The sequence below is a fragment of the Poecilia reticulata genome, chromosome 18, assembly GCF_904066995.2.
Source record: "Poecilia reticulata chromosome 18, P_reticulata-male-v2, whole genome shotgun sequence".
Taxonomy (NCBI): Eukaryota; Metazoa; Chordata; class Actinopteri; order Cyprinodontiformes; family Poeciliidae; genus Poecilia; species Poecilia reticulata.
This window is the reverse complement of record NC_088847.1, coordinates 8,443,527-8,466,757: the sequence shown is the minus strand read 5'-3', so window position 1 is coordinate 8,466,757 and position 23,231 is coordinate 8,443,527. Positions and strand designations below refer to the sequence as shown.

The window sequence follows — 23,231 nt, the reverse complement described above, 5'->3', positions numbered from 1 at the left end:
ACTATTCAGACAGAAGGTGCAATCTTACCTCAGGAGGTTTTATGGTAACACTTTATTTGAAGGGGGCTGAATAAGACTGTCATGACACTGTCATAAACATGACATAACACCTGTCATGAACATGAATAAGCCTTCATGAATATTTATGACTGTTGTCATAAGGTGTCATTCGGTAAATTACGACACTTTTAATACAAAGTTGACATTATTCAAAATGTCTTTGTTATGACAACTTGACATTAACCAAGAAATCATTAATGATTTAAATTTGTTATAAAAGTATTACTGATTGCACTTTAAAAATTAGGTAACTTTGTTATTAAAGGTAAAGTTAAAATTATAAAAAAAATAACACATATAAACGATGCTTTTTTTTTTACCATTGTAAAATAATACGCTTAGAAACCGTGTATAAAACCTCATCAAATCACTTCTTGTATGTATAATAAATGCAGGAAAAATAACAGAAAACAACACCGAATCGACTGCTATCATTCACACTCGAAGAGACGAGCGGTGTGTGGGAGTTGATCGCTATGGTAATGGGATTTTCTTTTTTTTTTTTCACGTGTGCACACAGTGAGCTGTGGCGTAACAGCTTTCACTGTAACACGGTGAATTATGGTAAATATTTTAAGAATGGAGCGGACGACGGCAGACATGAGTTTATACCTGCCGGAGTGACGTCAGGCCCGGTAGGAGGAGAGCGACGTGTCGTGGTGAGTGGCAGTTAATCTACATCCAGCACACTGAATCAAAAGCGACAAACATGCCCTTGGATTCCTGATGAAATCCATTACAGCTGATGGTGCTAGTTATCTGCTTTACGAGGCCCAGTGTTGCTGAAACGCGAGAAGCTCCTTCTGAGCCCTTTTATAAATATTTATTGCCTTGTTCGACCAGTGACCTTGGCATCTGAGACAGATGTAACAATTCTGTGTGAAGCATTAAGTGGAGGGGGAAAAAAAAAAAAAAACGTTGAAATGGGAATCTGACCGGGATCAATCTCTAGATGTGAGTGTAATTTATCTGGCGGCTGTGAATAAATATCCCAGAGGTCCGATAACTCTTCTAGCGGCGCTTTGGCATGACTTTGGCTTGACCGGAAACTATTACAGCACCTCGCCAAGATGTTTATGCTGCTTCAAGTTTGCATGTTGTCTAACAGCAACAACAAACTCCCACGTGTTGTTGTATTGAAATCTTGTTTAAAATTTACAATAAGTTATGCAGCAACTGGTGGAGAACCTGTTAGAGGATACAAAAGATTTGAGATGTGGCATGTCGCAATAAAACGTCAATATTTTAAAATGTCTTCTGGTTCCAGTGTCAAATGTTTATTAGAATTTAAAGTTTGGTGTTCTTCCATTATTTTTCTCTTACCACTATATAACTTGAAAATGTTCTCAAAACAACAACATTACCGTTCATCGCAATAACCTGGAAATCATTTTTCAGCCAGTCTCACAAAGCTTTAGCTCAGACCTACATACTTACACATACAGAAAAAAAACCATATGTTTACAATCACACAATAAAAATACAGATAGATATTTTTATCTCAGTGTCTGAAGTCAAATCAGACCAAAATTCTCTTAGCGTGAATTACCAATATTATTTCTATTTACTTAAAGCTGCAGTGTGTGTCTGTGGCACGCAGTACTGCCTCTTTAATACTTTTATACAGTCTCTCCGAAGCGTTTTATCTCTTAGATGCAAAATGATCCTAAATTATGAGACAGACATCATGGAAATATCGCGCTCCTTTGCATTCTCCCAGTGCTTCCAGTGCTAACTGGAGACAACCATTCAGAGCCAGGAGGAGAGTCTTAGTGCTGTCAATCAACCCTCACCCCCTGCTCTTTGCTATGCTGCAGCTAGCATAGCCTGTTGTGAATGCTTAGACTAGTTAGCATGGCCACCCATGACAGTGAATAAACAATTTTCCTGTAATGGTAAGTTGTTTCTCTACCACTAGCACATTTAGCGGCGAGTACATGCGGTTGAGTGACAGCGCTAAGACCCTCCCCCTGGTTATGATTGGTCAGTAACGGTGCGTTTCTTCAGATGCCAATATCAGCACAGGGAGAGGAGGTGGAGGAACTCAGTCTTTCCAGATTATCTGCCTCAACAAACTGTCACAACAATTTCAACCAATATGTATAAAAAACATACTTTTTATAAAAGTTGCATAGTGCCAGAAAAGTTTGTGAATATGATTATTTTTGTAACCTTCTTCAAATATGATTTTTTGCTAACTGCCCAGCATTAATATTGTATAAATATTTGATTTTATTTTTGTCAGAAATTTTATTTACACATTTGTTCAACCGACTGATTATTGAGCTTTTTCATCAAAACTGATTGTGATGGGTTTCATTGTGCATTAAAATTATGTTAATTTCTTATGCAGGTAACAATAGACCTGAACATACAAAACAAAAGCTGGGGTTTTGCTAATTTTACATTTTATTTTTTAGTGGATTTACTGCCTGAACACACATCTGTAAAATAACAAAAGTTACATTGTAAACATGCCTGCACTGAAAGAAAAAAGCTGTTCAGTTTACTTAATTTTATTGTGTACATCGGTCCCACACAATGCAAATAAGTAGAACAGACATATTTTCCCTCTTTCCCTCAAATACTTAAAGCTTGTCAAATCAACATATTTTATTTACCTGAGATTACTTGAAAATATTAAGTTGAAACTACAAACATTTTATCTCTTACCATAATGTAAATATATTATGTATTATCAATAACTTTTTTTATGTCTTAGTAACACAATTATGATGAATAACACCAGCTTATGTTTCATTGCCAGTATTACTCAAAGAAATTGTGTTGTGTCAACACAATTCTATCATGTTATTGGAACACATGTTACAGCTTTAAATCCTACTTAATTTTTTCAAGTTATCTATATACCTTTCTAATGTAAAAAATTAAATAAAAAAGAAACAGATCTTTGACAAGAAAGACAAAGTGCAAGTGCTGCTGAACAATTGAACTTTATTTAAATGAACATTCCTAAATCACCATTTTGTATTTAACATTTTTTACATTTAAGACACAGAACATTTTTAAATTGAGTCTTACCTGAAATACAGTTTTTATTAACAAGCATGTTATTTAAGATATGAAATGATATCAAGTTTTGATATATTAATATTTAAGATATAAAATGGATATTAAAATATAAAAGTTAAGCTTTATAAAACACATTTAACATGATATAGAAAAGTATTTCAGATTTTAACAATGTTTTTGAACATGTAACATGACATTGAAGCTGCAGTATGTAAGTAAGCAAAATGTTTTTTTTACATGTTTGCCAAAATTATAACAAAGTCATGTCAGTTGAAGACAGCGCTGGATTTCTTCCAGTTTATGTCTCTTGCTTTACTGTAAATGACGAGGGAAATTTTATACAAGTGTTTTTAAAGAACTTAGTTTTTATAAGTTACACACGGCAGGTTTGAAGGTTAATCTGGAACATATTTGTACAAGAGATATACAAGATTATGTAGAAAAGTAAGTCAGATTTCAATAACACTATTTGACAGGGTGCCCATATGACTGACATGAGATTAATACTTTTTTGAACATCATACATGTTCAAAAAAGTTGAACATGTATGATGCTGATACTTTTCTAAATCATTAAATCTTTTATAGAGATATGTTAAAGGTCAACCTTTAAGATGCTGTATGTTCCCCTGAGAATTTATTTATTTTTTTGTAATTTGTTTAAACTATCACTATATTATTACATTGCAAACAATAAAACATCACAGATAATTAGTGAAAAAACTGAGCCTTGTCTTATACAGACATAACGTACTGATAGTTCTAACCAATATGTAAAAAGAAAGTTATAAAGTTACATACTGCAGCATTAATTTCATATTAATACATGTTCAAACAGTTTGTAGAAATCTGGCTAACACTTTATTTGACAGGGTGAACAAGACTGACATGACAGTCATGAACATAAGAGTCTATGAATGTTATGAAGTGACATTTGGTAAATAATGACACTTTTAATGAAAAGTTGCTCCAAACGTTGCATTAAAAGTGCCAACTTTGCATTAAAGTGTCATTATTTACTAAATGACACTTCATAACAGTCAGACATTCATAAAGACTCCTTCCTGTTCATGACAGATGCTGTCAGGTTTATGATAGATTTCTATCAACTTTATTGAACGTACATGCTGCCAAATGTAACTTTTGTGACAATTCTTTTGTACATATTTGTTAAAATTATTATGTCAAGTCCGTATAACACAGCTTAATTTTTTTATATCATCAGTCTCATGTTTTACTGTTTACTATAAAATATCAGTGAGTTTAAACAAATATGTGAAAAACCTATTGCTTATAAATATCACATACGGCAACTTAATAGTTGACCGTGTACATATTTCTGCAGTTAGTCATTAAAAAATAATAAAATTGTGCCCTGCAATGAGGAATACAACAACAGAAAACACAAAAAGTGAACATTAGAACATTATTAAATAAAAAATTTTAAGGAATAATGTCTTGTTGGATAGTTCACCTCCATCCAGTTCCATTGTTATCTTCTGTAACACCTCAAAAGTGTAGCGGAGGTCAGCAGGGTCGGCGAGGTTCAGTCCATATATCAGTCCTTCAAGTATTACAGCAGCTGTTGGCACACTATCCAAATTGGACACCACTCCGATGCGTTCATGGACGATCCTGATGTCTTCATGTGATGAAGTCTTTCAGATGAAAAACGCTGATGGTGGTGGTTCCAATAGCCTCTTCAATGGTAGCTTCATCCACACCCTATGTGAAGTGACGACAAGTTAATCTCTTTCTCTAGACCTAGATGCATCTATTTATATAGATAGATAGACCTTTCTCTATAAGAGCTATCTCTAAAAGGTTGGACAGATCAACGTAAATTTTGATGAATATAGATATCTCAAGTATATCTAAATGTAGAGATAGACATAGATGGATGTATCTATCCATGTGGAAAGAGATATATACATATCTAGAGAAATCTAAATCTAGATAGAAATAATTATGTATGTACAGATCTAAATCTTTCTCTATATTTAGAGAGATTTATCTATCTCTAGTTGTGTAAATACACATATAGATACATACCACATACTCCTGGATGAGCTTGGCTGGATCTTCTCCCATATACATGCAGACTTCCTTAATGACACACTGCCATGCAGCATCAACATCTTCACACTGAAAACAATTAATGGAATTAGAATCTTTTTTCAAGCCTTATGCTTGAAGTTTAACAATTTATTTTACACAACTGTTTTAAAGTGAAGACATACAAATAAAATTAGAGGTTGGAGTGAAAACAAGCAGGTGTAAAAGTTCATTTAACAAGGTGAGAACATTTAACACAAGAAAATGTAATTTTCTACATTAAAAAAGTTTATCCAAAAAGATTGATAGTTGTGTTGTGGCTATGTCACTTACATCCTCCATTTGTGCAACAATTTGTCCAAGCTGTCCTCTTCTTTTGATCAGCTTCATCAGGTTGTCAAAATGGAGATCCAGCTGAGACAAGAACTTTGACTGAAGTGGTGTGGTGGTAATTCTCTTAAACTCAGCGTTTATCTAAAAAAAGAGCACAAAGTAATGAGCTTCAAATGTTCAACACTTGTAACAGTCACTGCTGCAGTCAAGTAAATGTGCCTAGACATCTTAGATTAGCATTACATCCAAAAAAAGAAAACCATGTATAATATTGTTTAAGAAAAACATACGTCACCATCTACACTTCTTAGTAGATATTTACAGAGGGCACTTTACACAAGACTTGAGCACCTGGAAGACATTTGGATTCAAATAAGATTCTGAATTTATACTCAAAACTGAGCTCAATACCAGCGCGCTGGAGCTTCGAGCCTCGCCGTCCACACAGCGCCGCTGCCGCGGTGGTAGAACCATTACATTAGCAAAACGAAGCATGGAGATGGAGGGGATTATTAACGTACTATGCACCACAGATACGGAAAAATAACCAGAAAACAATCGAAGTACTCAAAATCCCTCTTATTCTTATTTGTGTCGCTCTGTCAGTGACGCTAAATGCAGACCCGTTACCATAACAACAGACATCGGTTCCGTTAGTTTACCATGATTCGACAAGACATGCAAACATTTTCCATACTAAGAACAAAACACTGAGTCCATACTAAGAACAGAACACTGAATCCATTACTCCAACAGCTACAGCCAGTCTAAATAACTGACTCAGTAGCAATGAGGAAAAAAAGCAACACGACACTTTGAAAGCTAGTGGCTTTTCACTAGCTAGTGGCTTTTCACTAGCTTGTCGAGCTATCAAAACTGCCTCGTTACTCTCTCCCAAGCACACAACTTACAAATTTCATCAGTAACAACTGTTTTTTGTGGACTACATTGATAAACTATGGTGTACTGATCTGTACTAGAGCTAAGCCCCGGTGCTAATAACGGCAGCTAGCAAAGTGAAAACCAAAGAACATGCAGAAGGTTTACAAATGACTTCTCATACAGAATGATAATTTTTGTGGAAAATACCCAACTATAAAAAATAATATTTAGATCACTTACCTAATCGGTCCACCTCCAAAAATGTGTCTTGTGTTCTTGTGGCTGAATAGTCAGAAGAAACTGCGCGGCAATCGCGATATCTTTAAAATTATCTGGTTTGTCTTCTTATTGGTTAAGATTCAAAAGCCCGCTCTTATTATTGTCCAATCATATTTAATTATTGTCTTCGTTATATTGCATCATTTCCGGTAATGATAAAACATGATTACAATGGTTTTAGTAATCTAATTTAATCACGTTAAATCAACATAAGAAAAATTTGTAGTTTCATTATTGTTGGTAATTAAGTAAATGGTCCTTTATTCAATTGTGTAAATACAAGAAAGATGACTGAATTGTGTAGTATTAACTTAATTTGTTTGTGCAAATTCAAAAACCCCCCAATTCTAATTTTTTCAGTGTGGTTGTGTGAATAAGAACAATAAATCACACAGTTCACTCTGACTTTTACCTCATCATGGGACAAACACTGCAAATCATTTGGTTGGGGCTTTTATGTGCACAACCATTAAATTAGAATCCTGCTTGCCAGAGTGATTTGCATATAAACGGCTGTTTGAAATACTTTGTTTCATCAGACTTCAGTTTGGATGTTTGGAAAAGGAAACACACACGTTCACACATGTAACCGTTTCTGGACCATCAACTTTCTATTTCTGTATTTCCATGGTTTCTGTAAATTCCTCACCGCCACATGAAGACAGTCTTCCTCTCCTGATGTTATGTACGAGGTTTGGATTCCCAGAAAGACCACCAATATCCCAGAAGAAAAAAAAGAAAGAAATGGTAGGAAATTTTGCATTAAAACTATAAATACCAACGACGCAGACACAACATTTACCTTTCAAGCAGCTGAAATAAGTTTCCGCTATAACAGGGGTGTCTAACTCATTTTCATTTTGGGCCCAAAAAAATTGGAACATTCTTAAAGGGACATTTGCACCAGAATGTGTTGCTAAAACCAATTAAACTGATAAAATATCAATAATTAGCTGTTCCTCCAAGATTTTGTGATGCTAATTTAGAAATGTTTGTCACGATTTTTCACAATACTTACAGAAGTGTATGATGTTGAAAGTGGCTTTTTATTAATTACCGTATCGGTCATGGACTATAACCTGACATCAGGTAAGGCAGCAGTCACTTAAACCCAATGTCTTTGGCAAATCCTGAGAAAATAGGCAGAAAAAATGTAGGGATTTGTTGATTTTGTGTGAATTATGCAGATTTGTGAAAAGTTGGAGGGATTTATTGATATAATTTGGAGTCTGAAGGGCCACATAAAAAGCTACTGCAGGCCAGATTTGGCCCCCGGGCCTTGAGTTTGACACATGTGCTCTGTGGGGTGGCTGGGCTCAGACTTAGCGACTGGGTGAGGAGGAAATCATTATCATTATTAACCAACAATGGTCATTTTGTCGCTTTGTAAAATTTGTATCTTTGTAGTTTTGGTCAACTCAAATCCCAGTTACGATAAGACATAAGACTAAACCAACACTGAATCAATTTAAATTCAATTCAACTAACTTTAATTTACTATAAGTGTAATGGCTTAAACATTAGAGATAATAAAATCCACATATTTATTAATGAATATTTCACTCTGTCAGGATATTTCATGTCCATTTTGACATTGACAATATTCTGCAGTCCAATCTGGTTTTTTTTGTTTGTTTTATTACTCAAATGCTAATTTATGACTCCAGTAAATAAAACCAACCTGCAGGAAGCCTTTTAGTGTCGGCTTAAAATTATCCTAACGTCTCATATTCAGAGAGCCAAAGTAATGAAGGTTTCAGCTTTTATTTCAGCTAAAATCAACATGTTTTACTAACAATATGATGAAATTTAGCTGAAACCCCCTCTGGTATTAATGAATGAGTAACTAAGTATCTAATGGTAAGTATCTAAAAACAGGAAGTTAGTCAGTCATAGTGACTATAGTAACTAAAGTAATAGTAACTGGTAGTAACTAAGTACATAGGAAGTGTACTTACTAACAGGGCAGCATTGGAAACGTTTGTTGGGTAAATTATTCTAACTAACTTGACCAACAATAGTCAATCAATCAATCAATTAATCAAGTTTATTTGTACCGCACATCTCAGCAACAAGTCAATTCAAAATGCTTTACGTCATGAAAACACAAGAATAAGAAACCATAAAATCAGTTGACTATTGTGTCAAACGTTACATTTTGACGAGTGCCATCATCAAAATCATCATAGACGTGGAATATGTCGGTCAATTTCTAAAGTTAAAGGAAACTCTAAACAGGTGTGGCTTTAGCCTTGATTTAAAGGAACTCAGCGTTTCTTTTAAGTTAACTCTGCCAATATGCATGTTGTTAAGAATAAGTAATAACTAAGCAAACTAGAACTCTGACTGTTGCAAAACATACAAATAGCAATGGTTGCAGCTGCGTTTCCAACCCTGTGAATGTTCAGCGAGTGCCGTTTCATTTCACCATAAACCAGCCATGGGCAGCTGCTGCTTGTAAAATTTCCTACAGACCATAAACACAGAATAATAATATGACGTTAAATCTTTGTTTCCTTTATTCCGTGTCTCACTGCTTGTCTCATAAATACAAATGATTTGAGCCCTGGAGGAATACATACTAGAGGAAAAAGTAATGCTGCGCTGACATTTGGATGAACCTTTGATTTATGGGTGAATAGGCGGGTAGTGAATCCCATCTCTTCCCCTTGAACACAACCGCAGAATCAAAACGAGCTCCCTATACCCGTCTTTTCAACTTTCACTCTTTTTTTCATGTTTTTTTTTTTTTAATAAAGAATGTATATTATTTTGAACATATTAGTTGAAATAAGTGAAACCTTAAATGGAAAAACAATATTTTTGCTTCTAAACTTCCAAGGTGACCTATTACGCTTCCTTGAACAAATAGGTCAATGTTGATAATTACCAACATTATCTGTTGGTAATGCAAAACAAATTCTTTTTTTTTTTTTTTGCGCAAAATCATTTTCAGATAACAAGATTCCACCTGGTCAGTTCTGCCTAGTTTGAGCTGTTTTCAGAGTGAGCTGTTTTAGAGCCTCCTGTCACTTTAAATTCAAATCAGCTGCGCCTGGCCACGCCCCCGCTTCAGTGTTCACGCTTGCACTTCGTAAAACTGGCAGCAAACAGATGCTCAGTTGTACAACTGAAGAAGAAGTGTTAATTCATGGTTGATCTACAGCTTTGCAGCGAACAGTAGGGAAGAACCTTCCTTCAGTCCACATCTCTTCTCTGGTCCTGCTGTATGCTGTTGGTTGTTAGTTTTAAAAACAGTCTGTTGTGAAGTGACTTTGCTCAAACTACTGTTTTCTTTGGGACGTTGCCAACAAACTCACCAGTGGATGGAGGCGTTCCACGACTCGTATCCCAGCCTGGAGAGCCTCTCTTTGGACCCCAAGATGACAATCCTCCCCCCAATGCAGAGGTTTGGATTTTGACGTTTTTCTGATCTTCGTGCCTCTGGTAAGGCACAGACCCACCAGTGCATGGGAAAGTTCGCTACATCAGAACTTATTAGACAAATGTTTTCATTGCCGCATTTAGCGCATTAGCTCTCAATTAAAGCCAGAAACTTATGAGGCCCATCTGGTGACATGGGAGAAAAAAAAGGCCACGACTTAATAACTCATTAGACTTGTTTCATTTGTGGCCATGACTTACTTTGTGGGAATGACTTTATTATAACAAGTCGTTCAGTTGTCGAAACAAGATACTAAAACTGTGTACACAAATCTAACAAGTCATTCCAATAAAAATATTAAGTCATGGGTATTTTCTATCCCTCTCCCATATCACCAGACAGGTTCTGTAAGAACTACATCAAGTTAGAGTACTTTTTAACTTTTTTTGTGAAATTGAGGAAGTTATTTTAAACTTCTAGTGCAATACTTAAAACGTAGAAAGATGGTTTAAAAATAAAATGAATCCATGTAGATGTGTTCTTCGTGACTTGATATAAGATGTTCACTGAAACACTTCGTTTTTCCAGCTGCCTCTGTAAATCTCATGCAGCGGTAAAACCAGCTGACCAAGCGTTCTCATCTTTGACTAATGAAGTGAGTGGACCTCTGCTTTGGTCACTTAGGGGCTGGCTTTGTTACGTTACGGAGTAGTGCTCACCGATTTTGACTTAATAATTGGGAGGTTTTTAGTAACAGCTGAATTTCTTGACATCAACAAAACATGTACTTATTGTCAAAAAATGGTCGTTTCTAGAAGCAGTAGAAACTCTGCGTCAGATCAGCCTCAACAGTGAAGAAAGAAGCTCACAAGTCCTCACACAAATACTCACAATGTTAGGTCCTGCTGAAATTGACCATTTGGTTTAGAATAGATCTTCCAGTATCTCAAATCTTTTCGTAAAATTGTCAATCGTGACATTCAAAACTCTAAATTAGGACTTTGGCCAGACATTTCATCTGCAGCTCTTAGGGGGGCGCACATTCCTTTCCTATTCAAAGGAAAGCTTTTGAAAATGTCAATGGTAAATTTGAGAGGCAAGAAAAAATAGAAAAGCTTTGATTGCATCTTCATCTTTATTTAAAAAGCTTTTACATAACGCTGTTTTTTTGTTGTTTTTTTTAACTTACCTTTGACACTGAGTGGGTTTTCCAAAATCCCAGCTTGGGCTGTTAAATGAAGCATTTCTCCTAAGCTTTAAAAAAAACACACACACACACAACCTAGCATTGCCCCTTACCAGCTAATTCTTGTACACACAGACAAATTGGTCCACCACGGAAAGAAAGGAGAGAAATACCTCTAACAAGGATTGGAGTGAGGATGTCGCTTGAGATGTGTGTGACATTTTAACATCACCCGTATTAGATGTGACACCTTTTGAATTTTTCATCCTCTCTCCTGTTCTCAGCTTGATGCTGAGTTTCTGCAGCTCTTGTTAAGAGTATGTCAGACCCGTAAGAGGCTCCTGTGTGAGCACGCAGGTGACCGTTGATGAGCTGGAGCTTGTGCTAGAGTCTAGCAGCAGCAGCATGAAGCAGCTTGCTGTAGTAATTAGGTAGACGAAGCATGACAGAGGCTCTTACAGCCTCCTCTGACCTCATCTGGTCGACACCTGCGTCATGTTTGATGCTGTGCGTAGGAGCTGGTTCTCTTGGGGACTCCAGGGGTTTAGTTTTGTTGCTCTCGCATAAAAACTATGAACTTGTATGCATCACTTTAAAGGGAAAATTTACATGTTGCACATTCCTGTGCATCCATTTGGGACTCAGTTGCATCTAAAAACATGCTAGGCAATTTAAAAATGAAAAAATAAAAAATTTAATGTATAGGGGAACTATGATGTTTTCCAGACAAATAGTATAATTTCATAGCACAATCTGATACATTCATTTGCTATAAAAAATTATATATCAACTATGACTTAAAAAAGATTTGACTTTGTAATTTAATGCCTTGAAATTGGACCGCTGTCTCTTTAAAAATTCCTACTCTTTCTGAAATTCTGCCTTGAGGAAGTCATCACATCGTTCCTCTATTAACCCTTTGACAACGTTTTTACCAGCATTACACTGAGAAGAAACTTGCATAATGAGCTCAGGAGGTGTGCTGTTCCACCAGGTGTTTGCTAATTGCTGCTGGCTAGTGTGAAGGAGACAAGTGGTGGACCAGCGGGGCAAGGAAGCTCTTGTAAGAAGCTTGGGAACTGCAGCTTGAGGAGGAGCTTCGTCTTCAAGGCGGAGCTAGGACCACCCAGGCGTTTTGCACAGCTAAATTGTTGCTACGGAAAATTAAAGGATTTCTCAAATATACATGAGAAAAGAATCAAGGCAACACTGCAGGTATGCTTTTGATGGGGGAATAACATTATAACACGAGATAAAGCTGAAAAAAAGTTGATCTCACATAACTGCTCCTTTAATGTTATTTGGTGTTTGAAAACTCTAGCAATCCTGTCGCCTGGCAACTCAAGCTGAGCTGCAAGATGTTTGGTCATCTAATTTAACCATTGCATGCGCTGTACAATGGCTGCTGGAAAAGAAAAGTGTTTTTTGTTGTTTGACTTTCCATCCGGGCTGCACAGTGGCGCAGTTGGTAGAGCACTTGCAGCACGAAGGTTCTGGGTTTGATTCCCGGCCCCGGTCTTTCTGCATGGAGTTTGCATGTTCTCCCTGTGCATGCGTGGGTTTTCTCCGGGTACTCCGGTTTCCTCCCACAGTCCAAAAACATGACTGTCAGGTTAATTGGTCTGTCTAAATTGCCCCTAGGTGTGTGTGTGCATGGTTGTGTGTCCTGTGTGTCTCTGTGTTGCCCTGCGACAGACTGGCGACCTGTCTAGGATGTACCCCGCCTCTCGCCCAGAACGTTAGCTGGAGATGGGCACCAGCAACCCTCCTGACCCCATTAAGGGACAAGGGTGCAAGAAAATGGATGGATGGACTTTCCATCCAGAAGCTACTTGTTGGTTGTGCAGGAGGCTCCACTTCTGTTTTTAAAATATCTACAGTTGTATAATTGTGCATCTGTTTGAGGCCATTTTTATGTGTGAGGGTAAATGTCGAGTCGCAGTCAGCAGCAGCTTATTTAGATTTAAAGAGACAAGAGGCCATAAAACAGCTCATTCTGCAAGGAGCTCTAAATAGGCAGAACTGACTGAAATGTCATTATCTCAGAACAATTTTGCGTAAAAAATTTAATGAACATTGCATAGAATATTGACCTATCCTAATGCATTCACGGAAGCACAATAGGTCACCTTTAAGATTTCATCTTTGGGCATGTCTCTAGAGACTCTAATGTTTGCCTGTTCTTCAATGGTAGAGTTAGCAGCCTAGAGTATATAAACATGAATTTACAACTCTTGCCACCGATTCTTAATTTGATTGTGGTCTGGAGTTTGATTGGGCCAATCTGATACACGGGTGAAAGTAGTTTTAAATTATTGGGGGTACTATGCCAAAAAAAAAATAATAATAATAAATAAATAAATAAATATATAAATAAAAGCTGGGTAGCCCTTGAACTGCTACAGAATAAAGCTGTATTTCCTTCAGCCCACTGGCTGCAATGTTGACACCTTGAGATGCCATGAGACCTAAATCCTGAACATCATGGCATGGAGTGCATTCCAGTTTTCCATGTCTGGCATATAACCATTCATTTTAGCCTTTAAACTGGTCATATTGATCTCGTGTCGAGACAGAGGGATAATCAGTAGCCCAGCATCATGACCCGTTTGTTCTGAAGATCCTCCAGCTTCCACTTCTCTTCCTAACATGGCGCCTCCTCACCCTGACTCTCATACTGACAGGAGGAACCACAGAGCTCTGTTAGGTTAAAACCACATCTTCTGAAGTTGGGATATTTTTCCTCCAACAAGTTCCAGAGGAATCACCTCAAACCAGATGTAGTACTGGATTTTATTTTAATGTCATTTGTGAATGTTAGAGCCTCATTTTCAACAGTGGAGCTATAAAGGTTGAAAAAGGTTATTTTGAAGAAAATCTCATCAACATCAATATTTCCACTAAATAAGAGGCAAAAAAAAAATGTGTTTGATAAAGGAAAAGCCTCTCAGACTCTGAGTCCGACCGCACCAAGCTATTTTTGTATATTAGACAATTAATTTAATTTCACATAATTATCGAGGTAGAAGCCATTTGTTTGTTAAATACTTAATGAAACATATTTACCGTGTTTGATGTTTGTTGTAAATTACGTATAGTCACAAAGAACGAGGTAATTAGTCCAAGTTTGTCGTTTATTGAATGTTCAGAAACTACAGCGGCTGTGAGGCGCCAAGACAAAGGAAAACAAAGGTAAAACAACCTGAACAGGTGATCAACTCTAAACCACTCTCACATTTTTACTCTCCATCTCCGTCAGTTAAGCACACCCGTTGCCATGGCAACCTCCCGCGCTCCACAAGCCGACCAGAGGTTAAAAAAAACATAACATTCAGTCCGATACGGTATCAGGTTTGCAGGCTTGATATTTATTTTGCGATTATTAATAAGCGCTAACCTAAACACAGCAGTGGTTGATTAGTTAATTTTAAACTCCTGCTGTGCTAGTTATTTTGGTAATGGAACCGAAATGCACAGAATTGCGCAACACCTTGTTGAAACAATAATCACTGAGTTTATTATTGTTGGGTCATTAATTGGAACATGTTTTGTTTATTTTTTGTTGTTGTTCTTTTAAAAAAGTTTCGAACGTTTTAAGCCAGTCAGAGGAGGACGTGCTGCTCTCAGCGTACTGGCGGCGTTCAGTTTGTCATCTAATGCCGAGATCGACTCAAAACCTTCCACGATCAACGTATTGCGCCCCTGCTCTGGCAAAGCACGAACAGTTCAGAAACAATATGAAATGGGAAAAAAGTTATTAACTTATTAAGTTGTGTTTTAGATTGTTCTTGAAAAACTAATGAGTCCCGGCTAATTAGTTGGCGCACTCGCGGCTGCACAGTGAATCCACTGATTCTTTACAGCAGACAGCTGCTCCCCTCTCTTGCAGGTACTGCGTACCCCACTAAATCTTTTAGGGGTACGCAGTACCCTGCCGTACCCCCTTACTTTCACCCCTGCTGATACATGAACACGGTATGGTAGCATTAAGCCACAGTCCACTGAGACTTTTCCCCCACCGTGGTAAAGTCCAAATGTTTCTGAGAGATGCTGGCCTTAACAGAATACAAAATAACTTATGATCCAGTGCCTTTGAAGATCTGCTACCCGCGCCTCTAAAATCTGATATGTGGTGAAAATTAGCAATAAGATAGTTGCTGCATTTTTCTCTCTCTCCAAATGGAGATTTGTAATGGGTGCAGACCAGCTCTGCGCCTGGTGACAGCCAAAATAGGTTTCCAGCCCCAGAGGACCCTGAACAGGATCAAACGAGCATAAGAAGCAAACAAATGAAAAGTACATTTTGTGAATGGTAAATTGAAATGCTCAATGAACTGAAACGCATCTCTGCAAAAGTGAGGCTTCGTGCAAAACAAATGGGCGCGATGCACTGAAAGCAGCAGTTTATGGGCGGATCAATGCAAAACATCGATAATATCCATATCAAGTCTGTATCTGGATTGTATCGATACTGATTTGGTAAGACCAACACTTAAGTTTCAGATTCCCTCATGATTTTTTTTATTGTTGTTTCTCAACTCTACCTCAAAAAAAGATTTTGCATTTGTTTTCAAATTGTTCATTTTTTGCACTTTATTTTGAAGAAATGCACACAAACCATTTTAATGCTATTAAAGTATTGTTGTAGAAACTTATAATCCTTTCCAAATTCTGTCCTAGGACTGAATACAATAACTGAAAAGAAAAACATCAAAAACAACTAAAGTTCAGAAGTTTGATGACATATCAAACTTAAATAAAACATATTGGTATTGGTATCACCAATACAGGCCCTTTATTTACTTGGCATCAGATCATTAAAAATTTTTTTTATTTTTTGCGTTTTGTGTTAGACCATCAGATAGAATAAAAAAGAACAATCACGGCCTCGGGGTTCCAGAGATCAGTTCCCTCCAGTCTACAGTCTTCATGGCAGGAAGTTTGAAAGTCTTGTTTAAAACAGAGAAAAAAAATTGTAGAAGTAGAAAATCAAACTCAAGACGTGGAAGTAGGAGAAGTAGGAAGGCTGTTTACTGAAAGCAATGCGCAAAATATTCATATGTTGGAACACACTTTCTCCATTTCACCCATCCAGTTACTTTAAATAACTGGATTATCTGAATTAAAATAGAATTATTGATTAATAATTATTATATATATATATAGATCTGTCTTCAGTAGAACCAGTTCTCTCTTCTTCATTACACCCTTAAGCTTCTTCCACTAAAACTGTTGATAAATCCCTTACCCCTGTGTACTCAGCCCTAGTGGTTTACATTTTGACTTACCCTCATTACATCACAAGATGATGCCGACGTTTGACCCAATTACTACAGAATGCGGCGCTCTGGAACGCAACAAAATTTATTGTAGTCTGAGAAATATTTAGTATTAACATTTTTTGTGTGGACAGAATGAAAGCGCAGTAGTTCCTTTTTTTAAATGATGTGTCAGTGGCACTTTAAAGTTCAGGGATGTGTGCTTTTACCATGATAGTATAGTCTTAGTTCCATGACAAAAGTTTCCAAAACACAAGAACAAGAAAACTTTTTTTTTTAAAGTTGTACACATTTCCAGTGACGATCAGAAACCTCCAGCATTGTTTCCCCTCTAGCTTGATGTTCTCTATAATCCTCTGTTGACCTTTTCCCCCTCACACAGTGCATAATAAAACACTTCACAATGTTTTCACTGCAACGCGCTGGTCACAGGGCATCATTGCTGCCTGTGGTGACGCTCCTTCACTTCCTGTTTCCCCCTTGTTTAGTTATCGCTCTGGTTAAATTTCACCAGATCGATTCGTCGTTTACCTCCTTTGACACCGTTCTCATTCCGTTGCTTTCACTCGCCACTTAACTTTTTTCTCGGTCAGCTCTTTTTATGGTTTGCGTTTAGTGTTTTCTTGTTCAATTATTCATCGCTGCATTTGACAAAACACTTTACGCAACAGTACCAAGGCAACATCTTGGTGAACTCCGACTTTGCTATAGTGACGCACAAACATCCCCTGAGGATCCTCCGCTAACTTTAAAGTTGCCATTAGCCCCTCAATATGAATCCATTTCATCGGAAACAAATCAGTTTTTTGGTCGTGACCTTGAGGCTATCGTTTTCATATGCATGTAGAATTTTTTTCTTTGTAAAAAGTACCTCTTGTTTCCAATATAGGAAAACAAACTGGTACTTTGTTTTAAAAAAGGAGGCGCAGTTCTTTTGTGAATGAGCTACAAGGCTATGTTGGTGTGTTACCTTGGTTTTCTCTTTTACAAAAGCTAAAGAACTTTTAAAAATCAGGATTAATTACTTGTTGGATTAATAATTCCATTAACTAATACCATGCATATAAATTGAAAAATGCTTGCCATGTAAAAAGCTGGCCAACTTTTCAAAAGTAAATAAAACCGAAGCCTTTTGTCACACCAGGGACGGGAAAGTGCCACATTACGTTAGCCTCCATTAGTTGGTCTAATCTCAGTGGAAGCAGGGGTCTGTTTCTAGATGTACCTGTTTGAAAACAAAATACTAATATGAGTTTCACAGTATAATTTACAAAATGCCTCACAATCTCTATTTGCATCCATCCTTTTGTACCTCTGTGATGTCTCACAATCGTCTACAGAGAACATTTGAAAATAAAAAGAGTAAAGGGAAAGGAGAGTTTTTCCTGTTTTCAAATCACCTTTTAAGTCATACATTAAAAACAGGGAACGTTTGTTCTCAAAGGCTGCGAACTGACGTGTTTGAAATATAAAGGGACTGTCACACTGTTTTCCATCATGCCGTGCGTTAGTGTACCAAAGAGGCGCATCTTTCATGGGTCTAAACGCAAAGCGCTGAGGTACGTTTTGTGGAACATCAAGGCAGCTGTCACATATGTTCCAAAGAACAGAAGAACAGAAACATCCTTTATTGTCCCGCCGTGGGGAATGTAAGGTGTACAAGTGGGAAGTTAAAGGTAAATTTGGAAGCATGCAGATTTAAACTAAGGTAAAATATGTCAAAACTGGAAAATAAGAATGAGACTGGGCCGTAAGGAGAAATTTAAGACAAACAATATTCAAGTTATTAAGAGCAATACACTCTGTCATCTCCTCGTATGATGGTGTGAAATCACGTAGGGCCATGGTTGTGACCGTTAAAACTGCAATGTGTAACTTTTAGAATTTTTTTTTCTTCCATATTTATTAAAACTGTCACCATGTCATGACAGTATAATATGAGACAGTTAATTTGTGAAAAAAATAATTTCCTCCACCTACTCCCCGAGTTACTACTGCTAAATGAAGAAATGCACCACTCCTCGTCAGAAACAACCAATCAGAGACAGCAATAGAGTCTTGGCGCTGTCAGTCATGCTCATGGACTCGCTGCTAAATGAGCTAAACGTGGAGAAACAACTAACTGTTTAGAAAATCATCAGTGGCTATGCATTCATAGCATGTTATGTTATGGTGAACCAACTGTAGCAAAGAGAAAGGAGGAGGGGCTGAGCAGGCACATACACAAGAGTGATTGACACACTAAGACCCTCCTCCTGGCTCTGATTGGTTGTTTCTGACCAGTATGTGTATTTCTGCAGTTAGCACTGGGAGAAGGCAAACAGCTAATTTTTTTTAACAGATTGTCCGTCTTATATATTATACCGTCACGACATATTAATAATCTTAACAAACATGTAAAAAACACATTTTTAAAATAAGTCATAGTGCAGCTTTAAGTAGAAATTGTATAAATTCCATATTGCTGTTTGTTTTGTTCAACTGTACTGGCATTTTAAACTATGAAACTCATCCAACAGATGTTTTTTTTGTGTTCATTTCAGAAAATCCAGCGGCCTGCAGATTACATTATGTATGCTCTGCTATCAGATTGCAGAGACATGACGCTAAAAGCATTATTTACTGAATTCATCATCCTTTCCTTAAAAAAATAAATTAAAAAATCGCAATACGGGTATGCAATAGAGTGATGGATTCATAGGTATACATCTCTCCCTTGTTAGTTCGTCTTTGGTAAGCTATTACTGCTACTACAACAATTAGTGGGCCATGTTGTGGACAGGTGGTGCGGACCAAATCCCTCTGTTGCCTGATTCGTGGCACCCTCGTGTGTATTCATCCAATGCCAAAAAGGCAGAGGATAATCTTAGATAAACAACTGCCCAACAATTAGGCAATCAGCAACGAGGTCATTTTAACACAATTTCTGTCTTTTCTGCTGCAACACAGTTTCATTCAGAGGAACAGACCTGAATGTCAAGACGCAGAGGAAATTGAAAAGAGACTTTCATTTGAAACCCTGAAGGCTTCAGTAAAGATGTCAAGGTTCACTGAGTTAAAGTTTGAGAAAGGACTGAAAGGGTATGGCTTTCTGCAAAGGGTTACCTTGACAACGTCTTTATTTCACAAAAAATAAAGGATTCAACACGGTTCCACTGGACAACTTTGCATCTAAACCAACCGTAGCATTTTCTGAAAGTGTTTGGTTAAAATGCCCAGTGACACATATGGAGAGAAACCAACCATAATGCACCAGCATAGTCACTGATTCAGAGAACAGGATAATGCAAAATCACAACCCTCAGTACAGCTGCAACCAGGTTTCAGTGGTTGAATCTCTTTGGCATTTTATATTTTATGTATCCAGATTTATTTTTGCTTAGCCCTGCTCTATACTCTGGACATATCTTGTCAGTGACCAGAGTCCTAGATTTTTCTTCCAAGAAATTAGCTCCGTTTAAGAATTTGAAACAAGTTCTCTAGATATTGTTTCAAATGTATACTTCTGAATTCATCACTGTATTGCATACCTGCATTGCATTTTTTTTCTAGGAAAGGAAGATGAATTCAGTAAATAATGCATGTATTTTCTCAAAAGTAGAACTCTGCTGACTGAGGTTTTAAAGGCAATAACCTAACTGAATGACGACTGCTCTTTGCCCAATAAGGATGAAAATCAAAAAGCTAGATCTTTTAAACATTTTTTCAAACTGAGTAAACTCTCTGGTCCCTTTATGAAATATAGTAGTTCGATTGTAACAAAACTAGTAGCTCAACACATTTAGGCATCTTGATGTGATGAAAAAGATGGGCTAAAGTTTAAATTAATTATGAGGTGGGTAAAAGGGATTGAAGGCACAACAGAAAGGCATCAGAAACTCAAATGACTGATCAATGTAACCAAGAATAGCAGAATACCATCACTGAATGTGATACATCAACAGAGGACCACAACACGTGAGCGCTAACTCATACTACTGTTCACATAATCTCAAGGAAATTAGATGCTAAATTGAATTGGACGTTTGTTTGTTTGTTTTTTCCACTGGTACTCAGTTTTAATTTCAGTGGTTTGGGCTCCATATTCATATCACACTTTGTACATTGTTTGAATGTCCGTCTGAGTATTTTTGCCAATCATGTCCATCCATTTGCAAACTAGACTACTCATCTTCTGATGGCTACTCCATGCAAGATAATACGCCACGTTACACAGCTCAGATCAACTCAATCCTCTCCCTTGAACATTGTAATGAGTTCAGTGTACTCCTCTACAGAAACCCGAGCTCAATCCAGCAGAGAACCTTTGGGATGGCTCATCTTATTCCGAATACATTACACCACGAAGAATTAAAGCTGATTTGAAGGCAAAAGGAGAGTTCAACCTGGCAGTAGCAAGCTGCACCTAATAAAGAGGCTAGCGAGTCTGGTCTCCTAGCTAGTATAACATCGGTGGAGTATATGACAGCTGACGCAGCGACTTTATCTCAGAGAAAATATAACGGGAGCCTGGGGTAGAGTTAAGATGCCGCCATGCTGCTTGAGTCACGAGATTTACCTTTTAGTTGACGTTGCAGCAGAGCTACTGTGGCTGAATGTTGAAGTCTGGACAAAATGTGACTGGAAGACCCATGAGGAAGAAGCTCCAACACTTTTTAGTTCTCTGGCAAACCAAAGGGCTACACAGCACAACAACTTGACAATTTTTTTTTATCTTTTTCTGAGTTCCATTCTCCTTATGGCCCTACCTAGAAATTAATGATGTAGTGAACTCTCTGTGTATAGCGATGTAATGTGGCGATGCACTGCTGACTCTTGACACCTATTAATGAAGTGGGTTTTAGTGTAGGGGGCGTAGCTTTACAGGACTTGATCTATAGCAACGGGAGGCGGGTAAAATGCCTGAATGCACATCATAAGTTGTAAACTGAACGATGAGAGTAAAGAAGACATATCTGTTCTAATGGATGAGCCTAATGCACTGACTAAATGGGGGATTTATAGCTAAAGGGAGATTAGTTTCAAAGCTAAGGTGGCTGGAAGCTGATTCCTAATATAACTCACTGTCTTGCTCATTGTTGTGTACGTGTGTGTTTTCATGTATGCCAGAGATTTGGATGGATTTAGAACGGGGCGGGCGTAGATTTTTTTTTGACAACCTCCCATTTTCCTGTAGGTCTGTTTGGAAGTCTGCACAGCATAACAAGGGTTGTTACATCAGTAATTCAAGCTGATTTAGAATGGCTGCTGAGCCTCCGGGTCCTAATGTGGTGTATTCGTCATTACTGGTTATTAGCGGTACCTGTGGTGAACAATCTCTGTCAGGTCAGCTGGTAAAAAAAAAAAAAAAGAAAGTACAACTTAGGATTTATGTTTAGGTCTGCCCAGAATGTTTTTCTCTATCTCTCTCTCTCTTTTTGTTCATTGGGGAGAAAACGGGGAGAATGGGATGCAACATGATTGATCCATATGTTACTGGTACAATATGTTTTGTTTGCTTCCGTCTATCTGTGAAATTGTCAGTGTGTCAAAATGTCCGTTATTTCAGGCTGAAACTTTCCAGGTGTGGATGAGTACAGAAAAAGAAAATGGTTCATTGAGAAATATATTTGTATTTCCAGACTTTCATCCCTGTCTTTGCTTGTACATTATGTAAACTCAAGCAACTTTTTTGAGCTTTACATCATGTTACATTTTTATTCCCTCACCACAAACATACCTGGAGTGTTGCTTTGATTCTTTCATGCATGTTTGAGAAATCCTTTAATCTCCCGTGGCAACCGTTCAGCTGTGCAAAATGCCAGGGTGGACCTAGCCCCGCCTACAAAGACGAAGCTCCTCCTCGTGCTGCAGTTTCCAAGCTTCCGCCTAACAGAGCAGTCATCCGACACGACTCCTCCACTCATCTCCTTCAGACTAGCCAGCAACAATTAGCAAACACCTGGTGGAACTGTGCATCTGCTGAACTCATTATACGAGCTTCTTCTCAGTGAAACGCTGGTAAAAATGTTTTTAAAGGGTTAATAATGGAGTGACGTAGTAATCACCTCCTGAAGGTTGAGTTTCAGAAAGAGCAGGAGTTTTTAAAGAGACAAAGGCCCAATTTCAAATTTTATCTTGTATATTATATAGCCAACAATTTTTATTACAACTAAAGGTACCACAGCTTATTGACTGTGCTATAAAATGACAAAACATATGATACTGCTGTTTCAATCTATTGTTCCTTCCTGACATCTTTCAAGGCATCCTTTGTTTCTATCCTACTTTACATCCATTGCCTCCATCCTCTTTCTCTTCTTTCACTAATGCTTTCTTTCACTTTTCACTCCTTTTTAAAAAAATTAATTCCTCTTTCCTTTCTCTGTCCCTTCATACTCCTTGTTGGTATTTTCTGTAGGTGTCATATGAAACCCTTTACAGTTATCTAAAAACTATGGGCGTTTTTGCTTTAAAGCTATAAATGAATTATAAATGCATCATCTGAGAATTAAGTTGACACAAATGTAGGTATTTGGTAACTACAGTACCCCAATTAGACTGACCAATAGATGAGACAAGGTAGTTCCAATATGATCAATGATATGCGAAGAACATTATATATATGTGTATCCTTGTCAATATTAACATTCACACAAAGGGTTAATGTGTTTCCTCTTTTTTTTTTTTTTGTATACAGAAATACTTTTTCAGAAGATGACCAATAAAAAAACCCTGGTAATTTTATACATATATAACAA

General features: G+C 37.3%; 1 long non-coding RNA gene across 1 annotated transcript; it reads right to left on the bottom strand.

The window, feature by feature from the left end:
* Window positions 1–2,995: 2,995 nt before the first annotated feature.
* LOC145548806 (uncharacterized) lies at window positions 2,996–7,000 on the bottom strand. Its single transcript, XR_014084801.1, has 4 exons — window positions 6,603–7,000; window positions 5,481–5,621; window positions 5,145–5,237; window positions 2,996–4,817 (listed from the first exon to the last, which is right to left on the bottom strand). It is a non-coding gene; the product is annotated as an uncharacterized LOC145548806 (long non-coding RNA).
* Between the last annotated feature and the right edge of the window lie 16,231 nt (window positions 7,001–23,231).